Source organism: Macrotis lagotis, chromosome 8 (assembly GCF_037893015.1).
Source record: "Macrotis lagotis isolate mMagLag1 chromosome 8, bilby.v1.9.chrom.fasta, whole genome shotgun sequence".
Taxonomy (NCBI): Eukaryota; Metazoa; Chordata; class Mammalia; order Peramelemorphia; family Peramelidae; genus Macrotis; species Macrotis lagotis.
In genome coordinates, this window is record NC_133665.1 from 24,354,751 (window position 1) to 24,379,698 (window position 24,948).

The window sequence follows — 24,948 nt, forward strand, 5'->3', positions numbered from 1 at the left end:
ATCTTCTGCTGGCTTGTTGGGAAAAGTAACTTCTTAATCTATATAGACATTATAGAACTCTGCAAGAAAAGACTGTAGAAGGATTCAGAATCCTGGCAACTACAGGCTGGAAGACGATGATAGTGATGGTGATGATGATTCTGATGGTTCTGATAATTAGAATTAATATAGTACTTAGGTTTGCAAAGTGCTTGAAGGATTATACTGAATATAAATAAATTTTATTTATTTAAGGCAATGGGGCTAAATGGCTCGCCCAAGGTGTCTCAGGCAATTATTAAATGTCTGAAATCAGATTTGAACTCAGGTCCTCCTGACCCCAGGGCTGAAGATCTATCCAACTGCATCACCTAGCTATCCTGGGTAGGTTATTCTTGATTGTAATCAGTCTTCCAAATATCAGATACCAAGTCTAGTTTTTCTTCCACCTCTCTTATTTGATTTTGAAAGTACTTTTTAAGGGGTGGCTAGGTGGTGTAGTGGATGAAGCACCAGCCCTGGAATCAGGAGTACCTGGTTTCAAATCTGGTCTCAGACACTTAATAATTACCTAGCTGTGTGGCCTTGGGCAAGCCACTTAACCCCGTTTGCCTTGCAAAAACCTAAAAAAAGGTACTTTTTACAAAGTTCTTCCAGAAACATTTTTTCTTTGAGGTTTTGCTTGTCTCTGTTTTTACTTCATTGTCTTCTGAATTTGTGTCTTGATTTTCCCTATCCCTATTGTAGCTTTTTATGATTAAGTTATTTTTCTGTTGTTTCTCTTTCCCCACACAACTATTTCATGATTGGGAAAATTGTGTGTGTGTGTGTGTGTGTGTGTGTGTGTGTGTGTGTGTGTGTGTGTGTGTTTACATGGGCAAAATAACAACCAAGGGCTTGTATGGAGTCTTTCATGACATGTTAAAATATCAACTCCTTTCAGCATTTGGTCCCTCTACAAATGGAGATAATCCTTAAAGATTCCATGTGATCAATTGTTAGCAAATAGAGAACATCTGTACATTCCCATCTACCAGGATGGGAAAATCTAAGCATTTTCTATCATCTTTGTTATATTAGAAAAGAGTGTATAATTGGGGCAGGGAATATTGAGAAATAACTCTCACATAATGCAGTAGAGGAAATATTAATCAGAGAAAAATGTTATGTCAAATAGTATTTCCTTCTGTATTGGCTATGTTATAATCCGTGGGCGTCTGATTTCCATCCCATTGCTATCTAGATAAATAGCTCCCATTGTGGACCACTAAGAACCTATATAATGAAAGTGATACCGCCAAAATGAATACTGAGATGTCTCTATCTCATCTCCTTCCCTAAACTCCCCAAATGCCATCAAAAGGGATACTGAAATAATAGGAATCACCTCAATTTTAGAAATATCTGTTCTTTTTCCTTAAAAGACCTGACATTCCCTCCTCGTTTTGCTAGATTTTCATAAGAGATATAGGTCTTATTATTGATTAATTTACTAACGTCTTGTTATTTTAATAGCTACAGTAATATTTAAAATATAAAATTTAAAAAAAGCTTTGGGGGTGGCTAGGTGGCACAGTGGATAAAGCACCAGCCCTGGACAAAGGAGTACCTGGGTTCAAATCCAGTATCAGACACTTAATAATTACCTAGCTGTGTAGCCTTGGACAAGCCACTTAACCCCATTTGCCTTGCAAAAACCTTAAAAAAAAAAGCTTTGTCTCTCTGTCTCTGAAATTGCTACTGCTTCTGTCACCACCACCTAGTCCCACTGATGGTGGGGCCTTCCTCCCCTTTTTCTGACCTCTGATGCTGTCTTGGACTTGGCTCACTTTTGATTTTTTTTTTTGTTGGCTCTGCCACTCCAGAATTTGATTTGAGAGATTATTTTAAAGTTGTTTGGAGGGAAATGTTGGGAGTGGCCCTTTCTTGGAACTGTCTCAGAAGTAGCATAGTAATTTTTAACACTGGATCATAGATCTAAGAGAGGGTCAGAGCAATTTTAATTCAACATTAGCAACCAGGAGGTGCTGGAGCCAACTCTACCTAGCTGGTGAGTGTCAACTGTTAAATTTTTAAATGTGAGCATGTATATCTATGAAATGGACAAATAAAATCAGAGATTTATTTATTTTTTGATTATCTAAACTTTTGGAAGTGATAGAGAAAATGTTGATGCAAACTAAGCTTCTAAGTGTGTTGTGTATTTTTTTTTTGGAGAGCTGATTTAAACAGCTGAGTAGAACAGGGTTATATTTATTAAGAAGAGAAAGTATTCATTTGCTAAATACAGACCTTTATGCTACTTTGGTCCTCCTTACTATTGTTTATATTTTCTATATTTGGAAAGCTATAACATTTTGTTCTTAAAAATAATGCTTCATTTAGTAACATTGGTGTTATATTTCTCTGGGGTTCTTAACTTTCCTGTCCTAAACCTCCATCAGCTGACCATTCAGTAGAGACAGAAGTGTCTATTATGTGCCAAACATGAAGCTCCATGAGTCACTTTTTTGTTGTTCCAGTCCGACCCTATTTGGAAATACTCTTGGCAAAGTTACTGAAATGGTCTGCCATTTCCTTCTCCAGCTCATTTTACAGATGAGGAACTGAGGCAAATCAGGTGAAGTGACTTGCCCAGGGACACACAGCTAATTCATGAGGCCAGATTTGAACTCAGCAAGATGAGTCTGGCTCCAGACCTGGCACTGTGGACACTGTGCCACCTAATTGCCCCTAAGTCAGCCAGTGATAGCCACTAGAGGAAAGGACATCTAGCCTGTATGAGAAATGATAAGGAAGGTGGTTTCAGAAAAACATGACAAGACATATGAACTGATGAAAAAGGAAGTGAGAAGAAACTGTAGATAATCATGTATTGATGGTTTGTCCTTTGGACAGATATAAATCAGGACAACTGGAGATGGCCCTGGATGCCAGGCAATCAGGGTTAAGTGACTTGCGCAAGATTTTAGCTAATAAGTGTCATGTCTCTGAGGTTGGATTTGAACTCAGATCCTCTTGACTCCAGTAAAGATATTCTATCCACTGAGCCATCTGGCTGCTCTAGGATTAGCAAAAGACTTAGCTACTCTGATCAATACAATAATACAGAACAATTTCAAAGGACTCATGATGGAAAAAAAAATACTGTCCTCCAGTAGGAGAACTGATGAACTCTGAAGGTAAATTGAAATATAATTTTCTTTATTTTTCTTGCTTTTTAAAAATGTGACTAATATGAAAATATGTTTTGCATGTTTTCATGTATATAATTGATATATTGCTTGCCTTCCCAGTGCTTGTGAGGAAGAGAATTTGGAATTCAAAATTTATAAAGGAAAACATGGTTTAAATAAATAGATGGGGGGAAGAGAATGACTTCTCAGTAGTTGGAAGGGAGAACATTTGAACTCAAAATTTAAAAAGTATGTTTTAAATAAGTAAATAGATAGATAAGGGTGCGGATGGGAGTGGAGAAGGACTGATGAAGTCTGGCGAAGGAATTAGCAAAACTGCTTAGGAAATAACTCAAGCTATCAAATAGGATGAGGATGTCACACCTCTGTCAGGTGTAGATTACTGAAAAGAAAGTGCTACTGATGTAACAGAAGCTATATTCTCAGTGCCACTCAAAACTCTCTGAGTCAGACTGAACTAAATCCCCTGGCTTTCAATTAATGTTTAGCATGGATGAGATTAAGAAAATCAAGTCTTCCCAGAATTCATGGCTTGAGACGGGAGCCCCATCCAGGAATGTAGAACTGCATTAGAACACAGTATTGTGGAATGTTTCTTCCTTACTCATACATTCCTGAATATATGAAGGATTTGTGATTTGATCAGCAAAGTGTAGGAATTCCCTTCCCCAAAGCAGGTGAATAAATGAAGTATTTATTAATCTATTAAGTTCTTAGTGTGTTAGCAAATGAGGCAGCAGCTTAGTGTAATGGAGAGATCTGTTTTCCAACTCAAGAAGACCTGGCTTCTGATGACCCATGAACCTGAGGGTTAGGTAGCCTCTTGGTGTCCCAAGGCACCTCTCCAAGACAAAAATGAAGAGCAGTTGACTACCATAATGAGTAGAAGTTTCTCAACCTGATATCCCTACACTAAGAAAATCAGGGGTTTGGTTAAAAAAACGGGGAGAGGGGAGCAGTATACACAGGGAAGGTACTGTAATGAGTCAGTCCTTGTCCTCAACGAATTTATAAAAATTTATGAGAAGAGGCCAAGGGATAGTAGGGAAGAGAGAAAGGGAATTTTCATCTGGAGAGTCACAGGGATTTTGAATGAAGCCATTTGGAAGTTGATTATCATACCCTTTTCAAAAACAATGGCATTAATTGATTTAATTGCTATACACAGATCAGGAGGTGGAAATTTGGAGGTGGGCGGATAAGGGTGCCCAGATAGGCCTTGATTTTCTGTCCTGAGACATATAAATTGTGTTCAGAAAAAGTTGCCGCCTCTCCCACTTGCTTGGCCTGAGATTCCTCCAAGTAGTGCCTGGCTCACTCCTTTGGTCAATAGAGGGTAGGTCCAAGACAAAGCTGTCCCCAGATCTGATTGGCCTCAGTTTCTCTGGTGCAACTTCTTGATTGAGATACATTAAAAAATTGGTTTTTTTTAAAGTTGGAAGTAGACTGGTTGTTGCCTCTCAAACCTGGGATCTTGTCTTATAATTCATCCTACCCTGTCTTGGTGCATCCGGGACCATCTATGGTAGTCTTGATCTATATCTGGACACTGGACTGGACTCATATGACTCCAAAGGAGAAGGTGAAGCTGATGACTTTGAGCAATCCCCCCCTCACTTAAATCCAACACATTCAGCTGTCATGGCATCACATCTCTGAAGTCAAGGATGAAGGACAATCAACAACTACGACCTATCCTGATGAGTTTCCACATGGAGACAAAGGTAAGTGCCAGGGTACCTTATTGCATGTCATTGCTGCATTCGAACAAAGTAAGCCTCCTTTGTTAAATGTGTAGTGATTTGCAAGCACCTCATTTTTTCCCAAGGTGGAACCCAAACTAAAGGGGTGCTAGCCCTCTTAACCAAGTGATGGCCTTAGAGTTTACAGTATAGATATTAATGAACTTTTTGTAGAGCAACTCGACTTATTAGTGTCTAAGATGGGGTTTGAACTCTTCCTCAGTCTAAACTAGCAAACTATGCAGAAAACCATACTGGATACCTCTTTAAAAAGAATCTCAGGGCTTTTAAAAACAGATCACAACTAATCCCTGAATAGGTTATTAAGCTTGAGCTTAAGAGGGACCATTGAAAACATATCTTTGATATTTGTTCTCCCCACCAGCACAAACCACTGCTTTTCAAATGATGTTTGGGAGTCAGAGCAGCCTTGTGCTGTTTGGCTATTTCCTAATACAAAATGTTCATTAATAAAAAAAAAAAAATAAACTAACAGTCAGCATTAGGCTACACTGTGTTAGGTGACCTGGCAAATTTGTCTTCTTCATCTTGTATTTTGAAAGTCTGTTAGGCAGTAGTTACATAGCTACTGTCAGATACCAGTCAATAAAACCTCTCAGTATACTATTTGTCTACATCATGAAAAAACTAGGCAGTTTTACTGAGACATCTTGGCTAAAGATCCATATTAGAAAAGAGTACATGTGACCAGATAGTAAGAGTCAATATAGATAAGTCAACACTTTGCCCATAAAAGTATCTCATCTCTCGTTCTGAACTCAATAACTGGAATAATCTATGAATCTATTAACATTCATATTCACTTCTTTGAGGTTAACAACCTTTCAGTGACATTAGCTTAGGTTATTACAACCCAGACTTAAGTTTCCTTAAGTGCCAAAGCATTCTGAGTCTTGTTCTCAAATGTCTGAGTATCTTATCTATGAAGGAAAGAGTAGTATGCTTACAAATTTATATGTTCCTAAAACACTGAGATTTTTTTGTTTGTTTGTTTTATTCAGCTTATTCCCTTGCTCTAGGCCTGGTATTCTAGTGCTTCACACAAAATCTGGCCTCCATATGTCTTTCTAATATTTTTTCCAATATGAACTGTACTGGACAGATTGACAGACACCATCCCTTGAACTTGTGACTTCTTTCTTATGAGACTTTGCTTGTTTCTTCTGTCTTAGAAAACTGATTGAAGTGGTCTTCACTGACCACCTCATGTCTGGCCCAATAAGCTTTGTACTTTCAGTCAGTCCTGGAAAAATAGTTATGGTTTATAGAAGCCAGTTAAATATTTATTAAGGTGTCTACCATGCCCCAGGCAATGTGTCAATACTGGAGATACGAAGACAGACCTTTATTTCAAGATCTAATGAGGGAGATGACATGCAGATGTCTATGTGCAAACAACACATATCCAGGATAAATATGAGATCATTGATAAATGTAAGACCCTGAAATTCAAGGAGATTGTGAGAACCCACAAAAATTTCTGTAGGAAGTGGGATTTTAACTAGGATGTTAGAAAACTTAGGGAAGGGGCAAGGAGAATTCTAAACAATTCTCAGATTTGTTATTGCTTAGGGTCCAAGAGTATTCCATTAGATAGTTATGCCACAATTTGATCAGCCATTCCCCAGTTAATGGGCACCTGATGCAAAGTGAACTGAATTTAACTAGGAGAATGATTGATATCATAACAAGAGAATTATAAAAATAAACAAATTTAAGAGTTCTCATCAATTACAATTTCAGAGAACCAGTGAAGAATCTTACTGATCTCTTGACAGAAGTGATACACTAATGAATAAATACACATAATGATATGTCTATTTTTAGATATAACTAATTTGGGAATTTCTTTTGGTTTAATTATGTATGTTTGTTAAACAGGTTTTATTTTTCTCTTCCTTTTCTGGGGTAAAAGGGAAGAATAGAAAATAAATGGTTATTAGTTGAAAAAATAAAATTTAATTTAAAATAAAGAACAGGCAAGGTGAAGGGTCTGCCTGCCTTCAGATTCACTGTCAACATCCAGAATTCTGAGGTCCTGCCTCTGTGACATGTGCCATTGAGTATGGACTTCTGGAGAAAGGCATGCTTTTGGTACAACCAGAATGCCACAAGCACCTTGGTAGAAAATGTAAGCTGTCTAGGAAAAGAACTTGGGAATTTGAGTCTTCTTTCTGAAGGGGAAAAAAGAAGGAAAATGGCAGGGGATAGAAAAGCAGTGCTTTGGCAAGCAGCATGGTTTTGTAGAACAACAGCTGGATTAATCTCGGGACTGAAATTTAAATCTTAATTTCACCACATTCATCTCTCACCCATCACATTTCTTTGTAATAACTTTGGGCAAGTCAATTAACCTCATTTATCGGTGAAATGGGGGACTTTGAACTAAATTATCTGTGGTCCCTTCAATCCTATAATCCTCTTTTAAGCCCTTGGAGTACCCCAAACTCCTGTGCTTTTGCTCTGAATACTTTTTTTCCCTTTAAATACTCATCCTAGACTGTGATATCCTCATGGCAGATTGAAGTTTCAGGGCAGGTTCCAGAGACTATTTAATTCCTTCTGAAGACTTAAACCTCCCCTCCTGATCACTGACACCAGATAATAAATGTAGCCTTCAGGTGATTAGTGTTGCCTCTTTTCAGAAAGCTCATAGTACATACCAGTTTAGATGTATATATAGGCACTGAAAACTAAGAATGCCAGATGTACACTCCTCCACCTTCAATCATATTTCCATGAAGAAAGATAAGTATCTATGACAAAACCACAGAATTAGTTAATTCACTTTTAAACAGAGATAAAATTACACAATAACAAATGGAACAAAAGATACTTCAGAGTACAAGATGTCTTGAATCACTTCTTATCCTGGATAATTCTAGTTTGGTCCTATCTCAGCAACTCCAAGTATGTAAATAGTCAAAGTCCCAGTGGGTAAATTACCAAATTATATTTTGGATTCTGTCAATGACTATAGTATCCTCACTGTTGTCATAAGATATAACTCCCTTTCCCCTCCCACATATCCAATCTGCCAGCAATGCTTTTAAAATCTGGAGTTCTTGCTATAATATTGTTTTGTCTGAAGTTGGGGTCAAAATTATAATGTCATAGCATACTGTAGGCATTTACTCTTATAAATCTTTTTTCAATAATAAATTAATAATATAATGAGAGTAAATACTGAGCTGCTCCTAATGTACCTCCTTAAACCCTTGTTATTGGCCTCAAAACAAGGAAGTCTAAATAAGAATAAGTTAAATAAGAATAAGGCAACTGTTATAATATTGTTATCCATCCATTGCTATGAATTATCAATTGATGCTAGGTAAACAGTGCTTTTTTACTCATGTAGTTTTACCTAGCATCAATTGATAATTCATAGCAATGGATGGATAACAATATTATAACAGTTGCCTTATTCTTATTTAACTAAATGAGTTCAGTCTTATAAAATGGTCAGTGGGGTCTTGGTTGATGATGTAAGGATTATTATGTACCTACCTTCATGCTCTTGGTAGAGAGGATAGAGAGCCAGTCTTGGAATCTGGTAGCCTGACCCTAAGCCCTGGCTCCAACAATGCTGACTGTAGGACTCTAGACAAGTCTTAACTCTTAGGTGCCCCCAGTCAACTCTCTTAAGACTTAAAGTTTCAGAATAATTTCAAATCTGCCTTGCTAGAAGGTTTTCCTCACTGGAAGATTCTTGTACTGATTGAACTGGGCATCGAAAGAGTCCACTGAATACTACTGGGCCTGCAGTGGGGAAGATCTGGCCTTACATATTCATTGCCTGTGTGACCCTGGGCCAGTCATTTAACCTCTGCCAGTTTCCTCAACTATAAAATGGTAATAATGATAGCACAGGCTATGGTAAAGATCAAGTATTTTTAGGGCATTGAACATGATACATGGCACATAAATGCTTATTTTCTTGGAGAAGATTTAGTCTGCAAAAGGAATTAAGTACTAAAGTAGCCGATTAAATGCCCATTTCCTTCCCCATTTGAAATAACTGCTTAAGACCAAGAGAAAAAACAAATATGCATCAACAGCATATTTAAATCATAAATAAAGGTCAACAGCACCTCTTTCCATGTCAGAGGTTACCAAACCTAGGAGAGAAAAGACCTGGATTCGAAATATGACTGTCACTTTCTGTGATCCTGAGCAAATCAATGATCTTTGTTGTGAAACTCTTTCCAAGTGGGGATTGAATTCCTGCCTCACAAACCCCACCTCCCCCACCAGATTTATGAGTTTCAGCCTCGTGGGCATGACCTTTTGTTTTGCTTTACTGTCACCTAGGGTGACAGTAGATTGAACATAGATTGAATCCCTGTAAAGTTTCTGAACTTGCATGAGCAGGTTGAGGTCCAGTTGAGCCCAGGAGAGCCTCCTCGGAAGCAGGCTTCTTACCACCTCTTTATAGTAATTGAGGAGTGAAACTTTTTCTTAAGTTTCCAGTGGGATATGAACTAAATCGAGAGGGGAGAGGGACAGACAGACAGACAGAGAGATATTCATCAGTAGAGGGGGCCTGAGGTTAGAAAGGGAAATCAAACCATAGGGTCTCTGTCTAATGTTAGATATTGAGTGCTGTTTTTAAAAGCTGCTGTCTAATCCAATTTAAAAATTTTTATTATTTAGCACTAAAGGTGACAAATAGCATCTGTAAAAGCTTTAAAAAACCAAAATGTTCACGAAGTACTTAAAAGATTTGGATGTTTTATGAAACTGGGATACTCTTGAGAAAGATGTTTCAGTGAAGCACTTGGGGGGGAGATGTAATAAAGGGGAGGAGTTAATAGAATGGGAGGGCGGGAGAATGGAGGAGAGTGGGCGTGGCTTGTGACTGGTAATCGACCAGCTCTGGACAAATGTAAGGCAGACACCACCCACAAAGGGGCGGAGCCAAGGGGAGAGTGGCAGCTTTCCCTTATAGCACGTGAAAGAGGTCAACGGACCTATTTACCCCCTTTTGCCGCTGGGGGCAGCACTTGATTGGTGCTTGTTAGGGGCTGGAGGATTGGATAGAAGGGTGGTAAGTTTAACTGATGAGATTCAATACCCAGATTCTTATTCAAGATAATGTAAATATTTTCTTCCCTTCAGATGACTGAACCTCTCCCTTCCCCAATAATCAATAATTCCTTCAGATTGGGGACTGTTGCAAATTTGTGTGTGTGTGTGTGTGTGTGTGTGTGTGTGTCTCAATGCCTAGGAGGCAGCTAGATGGCACTGAAGACCCCAGTTCAAATTCTGCCTTAGACACTGAGCAAGACATTTAAACTGTCTTAATTTCTTCTACTGTAAAATGACAATAATATTAGCACCTCCCTCCCAGGTATGTTAAATGAGGTAATATTTGTAAAAAAAAAAAAAAAAAAGACTTGGTAGAGTGCCTAGCATATAGTAGGTGCTTAATAAATGCTTGTTTCCTTTCTTCCCAGAACTCTACCTGGCACAGTAAGCATTTAATACCTGCTTGTGGATAGAAACAGTCTGGTCACAGGAACCCTCAGTTGTCACATGGCTATGGTTTTCAGAATCCTGTTCAAATAATTTCCTATTCTGCCCTTAAAATAGCCCCTTGCAGTAGACAATAAAGTTATTATTATCTATATTTTACAATTGAAGAGGAGAAGGGAATAAAGAAAATAACAATTCCTACTATATTCCGGGTACTTTGCAACTATTCCTGCAAATATATCTTAACAACTAGGGGGGAGAGGGGCTTTCTGTGTGCCTCTGATTGGGGGAGGGGAGCCCTATGAGCCTGCCAATGTACTGCTTAACCCCAGGGACGTTGGCTGAGTATTTTCTCTCATTCTCTTTGAGAAAAGAGAAGCCCCAGCTGCAGATGGAGGCTCTAGTAAATAGAATTCCCCATGAGGGAGGTGTTCTTATTGTCTTAGTTGAGGAGACTGAACCAAACTGAAGTTAAATGACTTAGGGTCTGAAGAAACAGAGGAACTGAGAAATAAATTGACTGTTTAATCCCATGGTTTCCGATTTCAAGTTGAGCACTTTCCATTATCCCATGGACTCTGATGCCTATTTTATAAGGTCAGAGACTTTGAGTAGGATAGAATAGCCAAGTAAATAACAAGGGGACAAACGTCATCAATCAACTATCTCCTAGAGCCTCTATCTGCAGCTGGACTTCTTTTTCTTAAAGAGAATGAGAATACTCAGCCAACGTCACAGGGGCTAAGCACCTCATTGTTAGCTCTTTTATTAGGTGGGCTCATAGCACCCCCATACTGGCACACAGAAAGGCTCTCCAGGAAGCTGTTAAAATCTACATATTTTTTGAACCACCAAAATAGGAAGTCTCTCTAGCTCTTTTCAACTCTATGAGCCTCCTTTAAATTAAGAAAGAATTAATAACTTAGACTGATGCAACAACAGAAATGGGCTGTATAAAGTAGGATAAGTTCATTGTCACTGATATAGCTAGTTGGCCATGTATCACAGTTAATCTTGACTCTTCTGTTTGGCTTTTAATCTTTCATAGCTTGATTTCCTCCTGCTTTTTTATAGTCTTCTCCTTCCTTAATCCCCTTCACATATAGTATACAATATTAATACTAGTGCTGTTATTTGCACAAGAGACCCATCTCCAGATCCTATGCACTACATACACACACCTCTGTCTCTTTACTTCCCTGACTTCCTTCAGATATAAAAACTACCTTCTCCTAGAGAAGCTTGTCCTGGAAGCCTCTTAATGCTAATGACTTCTCCCCTTAATTATCTCCAGTCATTATTTGTACATAGTTTCATTTGACTGTGAGCATTTTTAGGGAAGAGATATAATTTGTTCTTTCATTATCTGAGATGAATGAATATCCCAAAAGGGACATACCCTATGATTGTGAATTTGAAAAATCAGACATGTCCATCAGTGGTCTGAGCTGAATGGCAGTGGTGGTTAAGGGCATCCCTAGAATAGTGGTGGCTGAAGGCTTCTGTATCAGAAAGAGACCCAGCTTAGTTTTTCATAGGCAGACTCGTGAGTGTTGGCCAAGCCAAAGTGAAATATTAAATGGGTAGTTAACAACTTTTCAAATGATATCTTGATTAGGTTTAACTACTAACAATGTTTATAACTTCCTAAATCCTATTTAATTTGTTTTATTTATGTGTACTGTGGTTCTTCCTATGTTTATCATTTCTCTTTCTAAAGGAATAAACTAGCTGTTGCACCCATGCCTGATTCATGTTTATAAACTGAAAATCTATTTACTCACCCATTCACCCAATCTTTGGTGATTCCCTTAGACTTTTGAACTAGAGTTGTTATTGTAATTAGCAATATTCCCTAGGATTAAGGTGAGGATTTATTTGTAAACTAAAAATGTGAGAACAGAGTGCCTAATTAGAACCTAATGGCACTAATAAGAGGTCAGGCTTCTCCTGCACTGAACCTGCTCTACCACTATGGAGCACTTAGAGCTTGGTTAGACAATGCAGAGATCGAGGTCATTCAACTACATTTAAAGCTATCATCAGTTGTCTTGACTCTGTCTTACCACTGGACAGTGATGACTTTGGAAGAGAGAATGAGACTGACTTCACGCACTTCTGCCTCACTTAAATGAGGTAAATTTTTAATTTATGCACGAGTCAAAAAACATATCACTTTACCACTTTTCTATGCAGATCCCAAAGTCCTGTAGTGACAGGTAAGTGACAAAGCAGCTAGGATTGATACACTGGGAACTGTAGTCACAACCCTGGTCATGGGGTCATCTCCTCACTGGAAGCAGCAGTAGGATTAGGCAGCCCCATGGGTGTCTGAGCAGTCCTTTAAGGATCAAACTGCTCACCTCCTAGTGTGAGGAAGGGAATAGAAAAGGTGCCCTAAAAATTGTCTGCTTATCCAACCCTGACCTGATTACCTCAGCAGGCAGGGTCAAAACACCAAAAAAAAAAATACAAAAACTTCCTCAAAGAAGATTCCACTCATCATCAGGGTATGAAATGTGCTCACACTCATAGACAACACAACGATCCAATAGACCTGAAAGATGAATAACTCTTGTTGCAAGAGAATTAAACAGCTATCCAAATAGCAGCCCTGAATGAAACAAGGCTGTCAAATGAAGACCAGCTTCCTGAATTTGGAGTTAGATACACATTTTTCTAGAGTTCCTGCAGTGAAGGGGAGTAGGTTTTGCAATCAAAACTAATCTAGTCAATAAACTTGAATGCCTACCAAACTTGAAGGAAAACACCAAACCACCATGATCAGTGCCTATGCTCCCATCATGATGAACCCTGATGAAGTCAAAGAAAAATTGGAGACCCTTATCATCAATGCACCCCAAAAGGATAAACTTTTAAAATTAATTTTTTTTATTTAGGCAATGGCATTAAGTGACTTGCCCAAGGTCACACAGCTAGGTAATTATTAAGTGTCTGAGGTCTAATTTGAACTCATGTCCTCCTGATTCCAGGGCCATGCTCTATTCACCTAACTGCCCCCAAGGACAAACTTTTAATTCTGGGTGATTTAATGTTAGAATAGACTCAGGCTACTAGAATAGTAGAATAGAATAGGCTCAGACTATTAGACATGACAGGGAGTCCTTGGGAGGAATGAAGCCTTGTGCAGCTCATTCTCATCACCAACACTGTCTTTCTTCTACCTGGGTCAGAATACTCACAAATATCAAGACCAGTTTGATGAAAATGATGGGGAAATACAGAATATGCAAAGTGAGAATTCATTGGGTTACCAGAAGGATAGCTTATTCATTTCTAAGAAGGTAGCATTTAATTCCATCAAAAATAAAGTACAAGTGAAGCTTAGAGAGATGCAGGATTCTTGGCTCAGTAACAATATAGTAAAAAATTCAATTTTATACAAATAGTAATAATACAAAGTACTTCCATGACTCCCTACAGGGTGTTTAAGTGCAAAGATAATTGGTACATCTCAACTACTCAGAGCTGTTGGAGCCATATTGATTAGTGATGGGGATATGATCCTAGATAGGTGGGCTGAACACTTTCATAGTATTATTAACAGACCAGGATCAATCAAGAAGACATGATTATTTACCTCAGGTTGAAGTCAATCCCTCCCTAACTGAAATTCCAACCTAAGAAGAGGTTTATTGGGCTTCTTTCAAGTGACAAAGCACCTGGTGCTGATTCTCTTTCAGCTGAGGTTTAGGGGGGGGGGGGCAGGGGGAGCAATACTTTTACAAAAGCTGACAGAAATTTTCCAGGTTATATGGCATGATGAAATTATCCCCCCCCAGAAATTCAAAGATGCCTCCGTTGTCCATCTCTATAAAGGTAATGGGAATAGATTTTCCTGTGATGATCACAGGGGTGTTTATCTTTTACCTTTGCTGTTAAGATTCTTGCCAGAATCCTCCTCAAAAGGATGATCCTTCACCTGGAATATGGTCACCTCCCTGAGAGCCAGTGTGACTTCAGAAAGGGTCGAGGAACAATTGATATGCTATTTGCTGCCAGACACCTTCAGGGAAAACGCCAAGAGAAGAACAGAGGTCTTTCTGTATACAATGTTTGTAGATCTGACCAAGGCCTTTGGTATCATCAGTCATGATGGTTTATGGAAAATTATGTCAAAATGTGGACACCTGGAGCAGTTCATTAGTATTGTATGTCAGTTTCATGACAGCACGTTAGAGAGTAGATTACCCAGTCACCAGTGGGGTGTAATAATGTGTCCTTGCTCCCATGCTTTTTAGCAGGATGTTTTCAATGATGTTGTTAAATGCTTTCATTGAGGATGAACATGGCTTCAAGTTCAGCTACCGCACTGATGGCAAATTCTTCAACTTGAAAAGGCTACAAGCCAAGACCAAAGTGGAGGGAGTGTTGGTGCCTGATCTTCTGTTTGCAAATGATTGTACACTCAATGCAGCCTCTGAAGCTGAGATTCCAAGAGTATGGATTGGTTCTCTTCTGCTTGTGCTAACTTTGACTTAATAAACCAACACCAAGAAAACAGCGGTGCTCTTATCAGCCAGCACCACACCTTCCATATGCAGAATCATCATTACAGCAATGGAGTAGTTTTGAGGACTGTAGACAAGTTCACCTTAACAATGTCCTTTCCAAGGAGATACACATTGACAATGAGGTGGCACACATTGCCAGAGCTAGCTCAGTGTTTGAGAGGCTCCAAAAGAGTGTGGGAGAAAAGAGGTATTAGACTGACTATTAAACTGGAGGGCTACAGAGCCATTGTGCTGACCTCATTGCCTATGAAACCAGTACTATGCCAGGAAACTGAATTGTTTCCATTTAAATTGTCTTAGGAAGATTCTGAAAATCTCCTGGAAGGAGAAGATATGAGATACTGAGGTCCTTTCTTGAGCTAAACTATCAAACATTCAAGCAGAGAGTGCAACTATGATGGGCTGGGCATGTTGTTAGAATGCCAGAAGTACATGTGCCAAAAAAGATTATTTTTATGGCAAACTCGCATAGGGCAAGTGTTCACAAGGGAGTAAGAAGACGTGATACTGGAACACCCTGTTCTCTCAAGAACTTTAGAATTGATTATACAGCATGGGAGACACTGGCACAGGACTGCCCAGCATGGCGTACCCTCATCAGTGAGGGGGCTTGCTCTATAAGCAGAGCAGAAGGAAACATGAGATATGTATAATAAATGTAGCCACTCAGGTGTTCACGTGCACTATTTGTGCCAGACCTGTGGTGTAGAGCGTTCCAAGTTTGTATTGGTCTGAGCAGCCATAGTTGACAGACTGTAAGTCCTCTCTATCATAGTGAAGTCATTTTGGATTTCTTTGATAATGAACAATAAGAATGAACCATATATATAATAAATAAAATGAAATATGTATTATGTATGTGTGCTATGTGTATGTTTACATTTATTGGAGAGAATGACCTTATTTCTTTGAAGGATATATATTCATCATTTTTATAGTTTAATAATATTATATTCATATACCATAATTTGTTAATCCATTCTTAAGTTAATTGGGTACCAGATTTCTTTCCTGGTCTTTGCAACCACAAAAATTGTTGCCATGGATATTTTGGTTTGTCTGGGATCTTTCTGTCTTTGGTCAGGGCTTTGAAGGGGGTCTATATGCTTACTTAGGACTGGATTTTTCAGATCATAGGGTATGAATACTTGGTGACTCTGTTTTTTCTCCCCAGAATGGGGGGTGGGGTTCAAAGTTCCATCATAGGATTATTATTTTAACAATTCAGAGATCTTGGATAGGTATACTAGCATATTCCTGTTCTAGGAGATTTCGAGGGTCAGAAGAGAAGAGGCACATAGACTGTGATCTTTGGCTCTGGGTTGGGAAGATACCAGAATGTTGCTGATGTATGTGCAGTTCTTGGGACAACCACAAGATGGTACAAAAACTGCACCCAACTGTGGCAGGGCAGGAAAGGATTTGAAAAAAACTTTTTCCTATAGCCTTTAGGAAGATAAATTGAGGTCCACAGTAGTCAAAATAAACTGATTTTTATTTTAGTTTTTGCTAAAAAAAAAAGAAAAGAAAATAGCTCCCTTGTTTCTTAAATTCATCACTCACATTGGGTTATTTAAAATTTATTATTTTAAATTAATTCTTTGCTATTGCTAGTGGTTCTTAACTACTTAGGAGCTGCTTTCTCAAAAGTCAGACTAAATATAATATCTCATTCCACATCCTCCTTGAGCTTCTTAAAATTTTTGACATTAGGACTAGCTCTTTCTTCTTGATACTCCTTTCTCTGCCCATCACCTAATAACAACATTTTACTTGGCCTTTTGTTTCTTCTCGTATCTCCTTAATAAAATAATAGATCTAGATCTGGAAGGAATCTCAGAATATCCAAGTCAGCTCCTTCATTTTATAGTTGAGGAAACCGAGGCCCAGGTAATGTAAATAAGTCACCCAAAGTTATAGAAGTGAGACATGAACATAGATCCTTTGATCCAGAGTCAGTGTTCCTTCCACTGTACCTAACTCATTCTTTTCCCTTTCCTGGAAAGAACACAGGTACTTATTGGCTGGAGAATGACTTAACAAACTGATGTATGAATATAATTAACTACTTTTATGTTGTAAGAAATGGTGAATATACATCCTTCAGAGAAACCTGGTCTTTCTCTCTACTGTTTGGTTATTGGTCAGAGTGCTCTTTTCTCTCTCTACTCTCAGAAATAATCATTTGCCCTTTTGTCTTCAACTAACCCCTTCATTTGAATGACTCCCAAATCTCTGTCTCCTTTCCCCTTCTATGTTTTGATTCTGAACCTCCCAACTGCCCTTGGGATATCTCTACATGAATATCCCACCAATGCCTTAAATTCTTTGTCCTAAATTGAGTTTTTTACCTTTCCCTCTTTATGCTTTTATCATTGCCTGTGGCATTCACACTCTCCCATATTGTAATTGGATAGCTCTTTGGGGGGTATAGTGGAGAGAATGCCAGGCCTAGAGTCAGGAAGATTAGTCTTCTTGAGTTCAAATCCAGGCTCAGACATTTACTAACTCTGTGACACTGGGCAAGTCACTTATCCCCGTTTGCCTCAGTTTTCTCATCTGTCAAATGAGCTGGAGAAGGAAATGGTAAACTCCTCCGGTATCTTTGCTATGAAAATCCCAAATGGGGAGACAGACTAAAAACAACTGAACAACAAGAAAGCTTAATCTACACTAGGCATTCAAGACTCTCCACAAATTGGTACCATTGTGTCTCTCCAATCTTATCTCATATTACTGCCCTCTACATACTGTCTACTCTCCTTCCTTTGTATCTTAGCACAGGCTGGGCTTGTGCCTAGGATGCCCTCTTTGTCTGTTGAATATTCTTTCTTATTTAAAAAAAAAATTGGTATCTTTGGTTTCTGCACCCTCTATGTTACTCCTCCTCCTCCCTTACCCAGTGAGTTCTTTCTTATTACAAATAATAGAGGTGGGTAAAGGCAGCTCTGCAAAACTAACTAGTATATACAAGTCTTCTCTTGGGGAGATATATGGGAATATATGCATTTTTTCTTCTCTGGTCTCTCTTGTCAATAGTGTTTCCAATCAGATCTCAATTTCAGTTTGTTTTTCTTAGAGTCCTTATTTTGTGTATTTTAGTTATAGATATAGAGTCTTATTTCTTCCCCCCAACTCATTCATTAGATTGCAAGGTTCAATAAGATAGATTTTTTTAGCTTTGCATTTTAATTTTTAATATTTTAATTTATTTCTCCCTCCTACTGTCCTCATATCTTTCTGTATCACTTCAGAGATCTTCCCAGTTTCCTTTCAAACTATTTCATAATTTTCTATGGCATAATGATTCATATGCTATAATTTGTTCAGTTCCTAAGTTTCCATTTCTTTTAGGTTTTAAGTTCTTTGATGCCACAAAAAAACTGCTAAAATATTTTTTGCATAAATATAGGACCTTTTACTACTCTCCTTTCTTTGGAGTAGAGGCACAGTTTAGTAACTTTGGGGATATAATTTCAATTTGCTTTCTATAATATCTGGGTCAATCTACAGTATCACCAACAATGTAGTAGTGTGCCTATTTCCTGTAATCCCTTCAACATTTGTCATTTTTTCTTTTTCTTATTCTTACCAGTCAGATGGGTGTGAGGGGGGGAACCTCAGAATAGCCTTAATATGCATTTCTCTAATTATTAGTGATTTTGAGCATTTTTTTATGGTTGTTCACAGTGTATTTTTCTTTTGGAAACTATCCTTTTTTATCACTGAAGAATGGATCTTAATGTTAATAAATTTGATCTATTCTTGGATGTGAGACCTTGATCAGAGAAAATACTGCAAAGATTTGTTCTAATTATAGTTGTATGAGATCTCTGGAACTGACTCTTAACAAAACTATCTTCTCAATAACTAGCACAATATTCCCTATTTAGTGGATGTTTACATGGGGGAAAAAGTTGATGTGAATAGATGAAAAGAAGAAAACAAAAATCTCCCCTTTGGGTAGCTATCATAAAGGTCAAAGATAGATCATTCATGTACTACTTATTTATTTTGCACATACAATTTATAGCAGCACTTTTTTGGTAGCAAAAAACTGAAATCCCTCTGGTTATCCTTTGATTAAGGAAAGGGTACATATTTGTTTTATATAATTGACAAGGAATATTGTTCTATAGAAAATAATATAAACAAGTCAGAGAAAAAAGGGGCAGGGAAGTAGGGGTGGGGGATTCTTGCTGATATAGAGGCAAGTGACCAAAATAAGCAAAAACTAAAATAAAAATCAGTTTATTTTGACTACTGTGGACCTCAATTTATTTTCCCAAAGTCTATAGGAAAAAAAAAAAGTTTTTTTCCAAATCCTGTCCTGCCCTGCCACAGTTGGGTGCAGTTTTTGTACCATCTTGTGGTTGTCCCAAGAATTGCACATACATCAGCAACATTCTGGTATCTTCCCAACTCAGAGCCAAAGATCACAGTCTATGTGCCTCTTCTCTTCTGACCCTCAAAATCTCCTAGAACAGGAATATGCTAGTATACCTATCCCAGATCTCTGAATTGTTAAAATAACAATCCTATGATGGAACTTTGAATCCTCCCCCCCATTCTGGGGAGGAAAAAAAAAGAGTCACCAAGTATTCATACCCTATGATCTGAAAAATCCAGTCCTAAGTAAGCATATAGACCCCCTCAAGGCCCTGACCAAAGACAGAAAGATCCCAGACAAACTAAAATATCCATGGCAACAGTTTTTGTGGTTGCAAAGACCAGGAAAGAAAGGAAAACAACAATAAAAGACATAAAAACAACACTAAAAATATGTCAAATATGTTCTGAAAATGATCAATGACTCTTGGTTGAGGGGTAGGGAGACTGTGGGAGTGTAATGTTATGAATTATCCTGGTCATTTTGGTTTTACTTTTTTTCTCTTTTAGAAGGAAGGGTAAACACCAAGGAGAAGAGATAATTGTGGTATAAAAAGTACACTAAAAATTTTTAAAGGGATAAATTAACCAACAAATACAACAATTTCTTTTTAAAAATCAGTTCTTATATTAGTTATAAAAGAAAACAGAGTAAAAGAAAATTAAGGGGGAAAATATAACAAAGATGAAATCTCAATGTTTACTAAAACCTTGAATGGCAGATCTTTGTTAATATTTCTTCAAGATGCCAAAGGATCCATGACCTCCTTGATATGGGCATTTCCTCCAATAACACATACCACAATCCATGTACCACTTGTTCCAGGTGACTCTTGTTCATGTCTTCCCAAAATCTTTCACAAAGAAATTTAGATTGTGCTTTATAAATATTCAACAACTCACTCTTCACGGAAAAGACATTTTCTCCATCGCTTTCTCAGGATTAGACAATCAACAAGACAGTTTATCAAACCTTGATTTGTAACATTTGCCAATGTCCAATGTGTAAATGCTCACAATAAAAATTTAACATTAGCTTTCTTAGACCATACCCCTGGATCTATGTGGTATGAGCCTTCTTGATTTCTTAAGCTTATATGAATAGCATATGCTATGCACCATTAAGTACTTGAAAAATGAATCCATGCCAATACTCTAGCTCAGTAGCTAGATGGCACTGATGGGTAGAATGCTAGATCTGGAGTCAGGTAGACTTGAGTTCAAATTTGACTTCCATGCATTGTGACACTGGACAAGTTCCTTAACCTCTGCCTCATCATTTCTTTATCTGTAAAGTGGAATGAGAATAGCACTTATATCTACTGGGGTTGTTGTATCAAATGGGATAATATTTCTAGTATGTTTTGAAAACATTTATAGAACTGCTATTATTGATTTTTAACCCTTGCTCTTGATAAGCAATATTTCTATCTTCTATTTTGGTCTTAGTTTTTTTGAAGATTTCTTTTTATTCTACTCTGTTCATACAATTTATTGTTCCTGACATTTTTTCCTCCCTACCCTCTACATATCTTGTATTTACCATGAGTGACTTACGATGTTTAATCTGACTTATAAATGCATTATTTTCTAAATATTAGCAAAAGTTCTGAAATTCCTCTGTTAGGTCTGGGAACATTGATTTTTTTAATCCTATTTTTTGTTTAAATCCTATTTTTTAATTTTAAAAAAGAAATGTGTTGCCATTCAGTCATTTCAATTGTGACCTCATTTGGAGTTTTCTTGGCAAAGATATTGGAGTGGTTTGCCTTTTCCTTTTCCAACTCATTTTATAGTTAAGGTACGGAGGTAAATAAGATTAGGTTGACTTGCTCAGGGTGACATGTCTAATAAGTGTCTGAATCCAAATTTGAAACCAGGAAGGTGAGTCTTCCTGGTTCCAGGTCTGACATTCCATCCAAATTTGTCACCTAACTTTTCTTTAAAAAAGAAACACTTTTATATTCTGAAAGAAGGTATCTGGACGAGATGGACATCAATTTATAGAAATCTACTTGATGGGTAGAGTATAATAAATATTCTCCATCTTGTTATCTTTCATTCTATCATTACTAATAATTTTAACTCCATTTTGTATTTCCTTAATAATCCTAAAATAGCATCTCCTTTTGGTACATGTCCTAGTAGATTTAATGAAAATGAACCATTTAGCAAAAGGTGGCAAGATTCCAATTCTGGGGTAAGAAAATAACTGTGTCCAGGAGCCAAGAATCCCTTGAGATTCAAGGAGACCAGAAGACAACCTCTTTGAGTTGACAAGGCTAGACTTGAATAAGGCTAGACTCTGAGAAATCCTTGCTGTTCCCTTCCTGTGATCTGAAAGGAGCTGGTTGGTATCCAGTGGTCAGGAAGAAGAAAAAAATTGGGTACTTTTCAACTAGCCTAAAACAAAAAAATAATTAAATTTTCATAAAGAATGTAAGACTAGGTAGGCAAAGGGAAGGCTAGGTGGTGCAGTGGATAGAGCACTGGCCCTGGAGTGAGGAGTACCTGAATTCAAATCTGACCTCAGACATTTAATAATTACCCATTTGCCTTGCAAAAACCTTTAAAAAAAAGTGCAAGGATTTTTGGTTTTTTTTGTGTATCTTTGAGATGACATAGTCAGGTATAGTGTCTCCACTAGAAACCAGAAAAAAATTGCAGTCTTGTAACATGTTGCTAATGAATAAAGTTGATCAGATTTTTCTTTTTTTAGTGTTACAGAGGAAGGAAGCCAGTTATGTCTAATAGGACTATCCCTGGAACATCCCAGGATCCTGAAGCAAGTCTTCTCAGGTACCATGGCTAATGGCCATGAGAGTTTTAACCAGTCCTACTTTTTGCCTCCTACCGGATTCAGGAATCCCTGACCTTGGGGAGGGGGAGGGGAACCTGATGGGGAAATGAGGACACCACCCACATTGTGCTGAAAGTTGTTAGGAGTTGCCACAGAGGGTGGCTCTTTCAGACCCTATCTTGGTACCCTTGTGAGGGAGGCTATTATTTTCTTTCTAATTAGTCTCTCATTAAACCTGATTTCATCTTCACATTGATTGCCTGAATTTCAAATGAATGGTTGAGTAAAAAAAGCAGGTTGGGCTGGTTATCTATTGATAAAGCCAGAGCTTTCTACTTGTCACTCAGGGGCTTTTATGACACCACAATAGGCTTTTCCTAAGGGGGGTGGGGGTGGGAATCAAATCTGTATTTGATGTTCTGTAATGTTAAAACCTAAGGAGCATCTTTTCTTTATCTGTTGAACATAATTGATACAGAGCATAGTCACATGGACTTGCACATGCATTGATTTTTGGGTTGATGCAGAGAACTCAGAACCCTTTAAATCTTAACAACTAAAAGTATACAATTCTAACAATGGTAGATGAAAGTTCCACTAAAGGGCAGCCAACTCTGAGTGACTGAAAAACCAATAATGGTCCAGGAGAGGAGGTGATCAAACATGATGTCCTTACTGAAAAATCACTATATCAAGAACTTTTACTTTATTTATTTGAAGCAGGCTTCAATCTAGAGGACTGCAGAGAGGGAATGTTTAGAATATTTTATTAATGTATTAAAAACACATTATTTGTACAAAAAGAGAACAAATAAATATTTAAAAAGTGATGTGATCACTGAAATAAAAACATAATAATCATCCTGTATTTCAATTAAAAAAAAAAAGAAATAATTTGTTGTGGGGCAGTGGGTAGAGGATTTATATCCTGCTCCAGGTGCTTACTAGCTAGATAATCCTGGGCAGGTCATTTAGTCTCTATTTTAGTCTCCTTATCAATAAAATAGGCATAATAACAGAGCTTCTCTCTCAAATGAGAATGTAAAGGCCTAGCACAGGGCCTAGCTCATAGAGCTATCCATATTAGTGCATTACCTATTTATTCATTTATCTATTTGCCTATCTATTGAACTATCTATTATTGTCTCCTTTAGAGTATAAATAAGCTTTTTGGAGATTGTTCACTTCTTATAATCCCAGTGCCAGATCCCATATGAAGGCTTTTTTTTGAGAGGGGTCATGGTAGGAGAGGATAAACCTAGAGCTCCTTTCTGAAGATAAATCCCAGTGAGAAAACTCCCTTCATTAACAAATATTGGTACCTGCTCTGCAGTTTGCCTGAGTTCTTATCTTGCCTCAGACACTGTAATTCTGGGCAGGTCACTTAAAACTTTTCAATTTCATTTGTTTTCTCTTCTGTAAAATGGGCATAAAAATAACACTTGCCTCAAAGAATTGTTTTGAGAATTAAATGAGATAAAATAAGTAAAATAAAGATAAAATAAATTTTGTAAACTTTAAAATGCTGTAAACATTTTTTAAAATAGTTGAATGCATTCTTTTTTTAAAAAAAATTTAATTTTTATTTAGGGCAATGGGGTTAAGTGACTTTGCCCAAGGTCACACACAGCTAGATAATTATTACATGTCTGAGGCAGAATTTGAACTTGGGTCCTCCTAACTCCAGGACCAGTGCTCTATCCGCTGTACCACCTAGCTGCCCTGTGCTATAAAAATGTTGACTATTATTGGTGTTATTAGTAAGTATTTTGCCTTTCCAATATGAAACAGCTTGGGGAAAGGTATTAGTTGTTGAAGGCTTTTTTCAGTCATGTTCAACTTTTCAAGACTCCATTTGGAATTTCTTTTGAAAGAGATACTAGAGCGGTTTGCCTTTTCCTTCTTCAGCTCATTTTACAAATGAGGGAACTGAGGCAAACAGGGTGAAGTGATTTGCCTAAGGTCACCAAGCTATTAAAAGTGTCTGAGATTGGATTGAAACCATCCATCTTTCTGAATCCAAGCCTGGCATGCTATCCACCGTGATACAAAACTGCTAGCTGTGTGACCCTGATCAAGTCACTTAATCTTATTTACCTCAGTTTCCTCATCTGTATAATGAACTGGAAAAGGATATGTAAAACTACTCCAGTATCTTTGTCTAGAAAACCATAAATAGGGTCACAAGAGTCAGACATGACTAGAAAAACAACTGAATAAAATATTTATGTCAAACTTTGAGGTTTACAAAACACATTTTGTATGTCAACTCATTTGAACCTGACTGAATGAGCCTCAACAGCCCTGTGAGATAGGTTTTATCCCCATTTTACTGATGAGGATACGGAGAAAGAGCAGTTAAGTGATTTGCCCAGGGTCTCACGTCTAACTGTCTCAGACTGGATTCAAACTTGCTTCTTCCTGATTCCAAATCCACTAACTAGCTGTCTCTGAAGGAGATAACTTTATATATATATCCTTCAGTGAAGCAGGTACTGGTAAGCATGTCCCAAGGGCATAATTTATAGATTTAGAACCAAGGGTCATGGAGGAAGTTCAGTCTGTTACCTACTACCAGCTCTTTTACCCAGAGTAGCTAATCCCTGGTAAGAAAAATGCTGCTAGGCACAATGCCCTTGGGCACTCCACTACTAGCAAGGAAGCCATTGGTGTGGTTTTGGGACAGTGTATGGAAGCAGAAAGGTCAGGGCACTGGTCTTCAAGGCTCCTTAAGTGCCACAGTTTTAATGAGCCTGGTTCTGTTTTCACTTCTCTGCCAATGGGACATCTGTTGATTAATCAATAATCAT

The 24,948-nt window shown here is 37.8% G+C and overlaps 1 long non-coding RNA gene across 3 annotated transcripts in view; it reads left to right on the top strand.

The window, feature by feature from the left end:
• The first annotated feature begins 9,861 nt into the window (after positions 1-9,861).
• The window catches only part of LOC141495326 (uncharacterized), a 92,167-nt gene continuing 77,080 nt past the window's right edge, over positions 9,862-24,948 (top strand). For all 3 annotated transcript variants that reach the window (XR_012470736.1, XR_012470735.1, XR_012470737.1), the window contains exons 1-2: positions 9,862-9,986; positions 22,058-22,137. This is a non-coding gene — a long non-coding RNA (uncharacterized LOC141495326). The remainder of the gene's footprint in view (positions 9,987-22,057; positions 22,138-24,948) is intronic.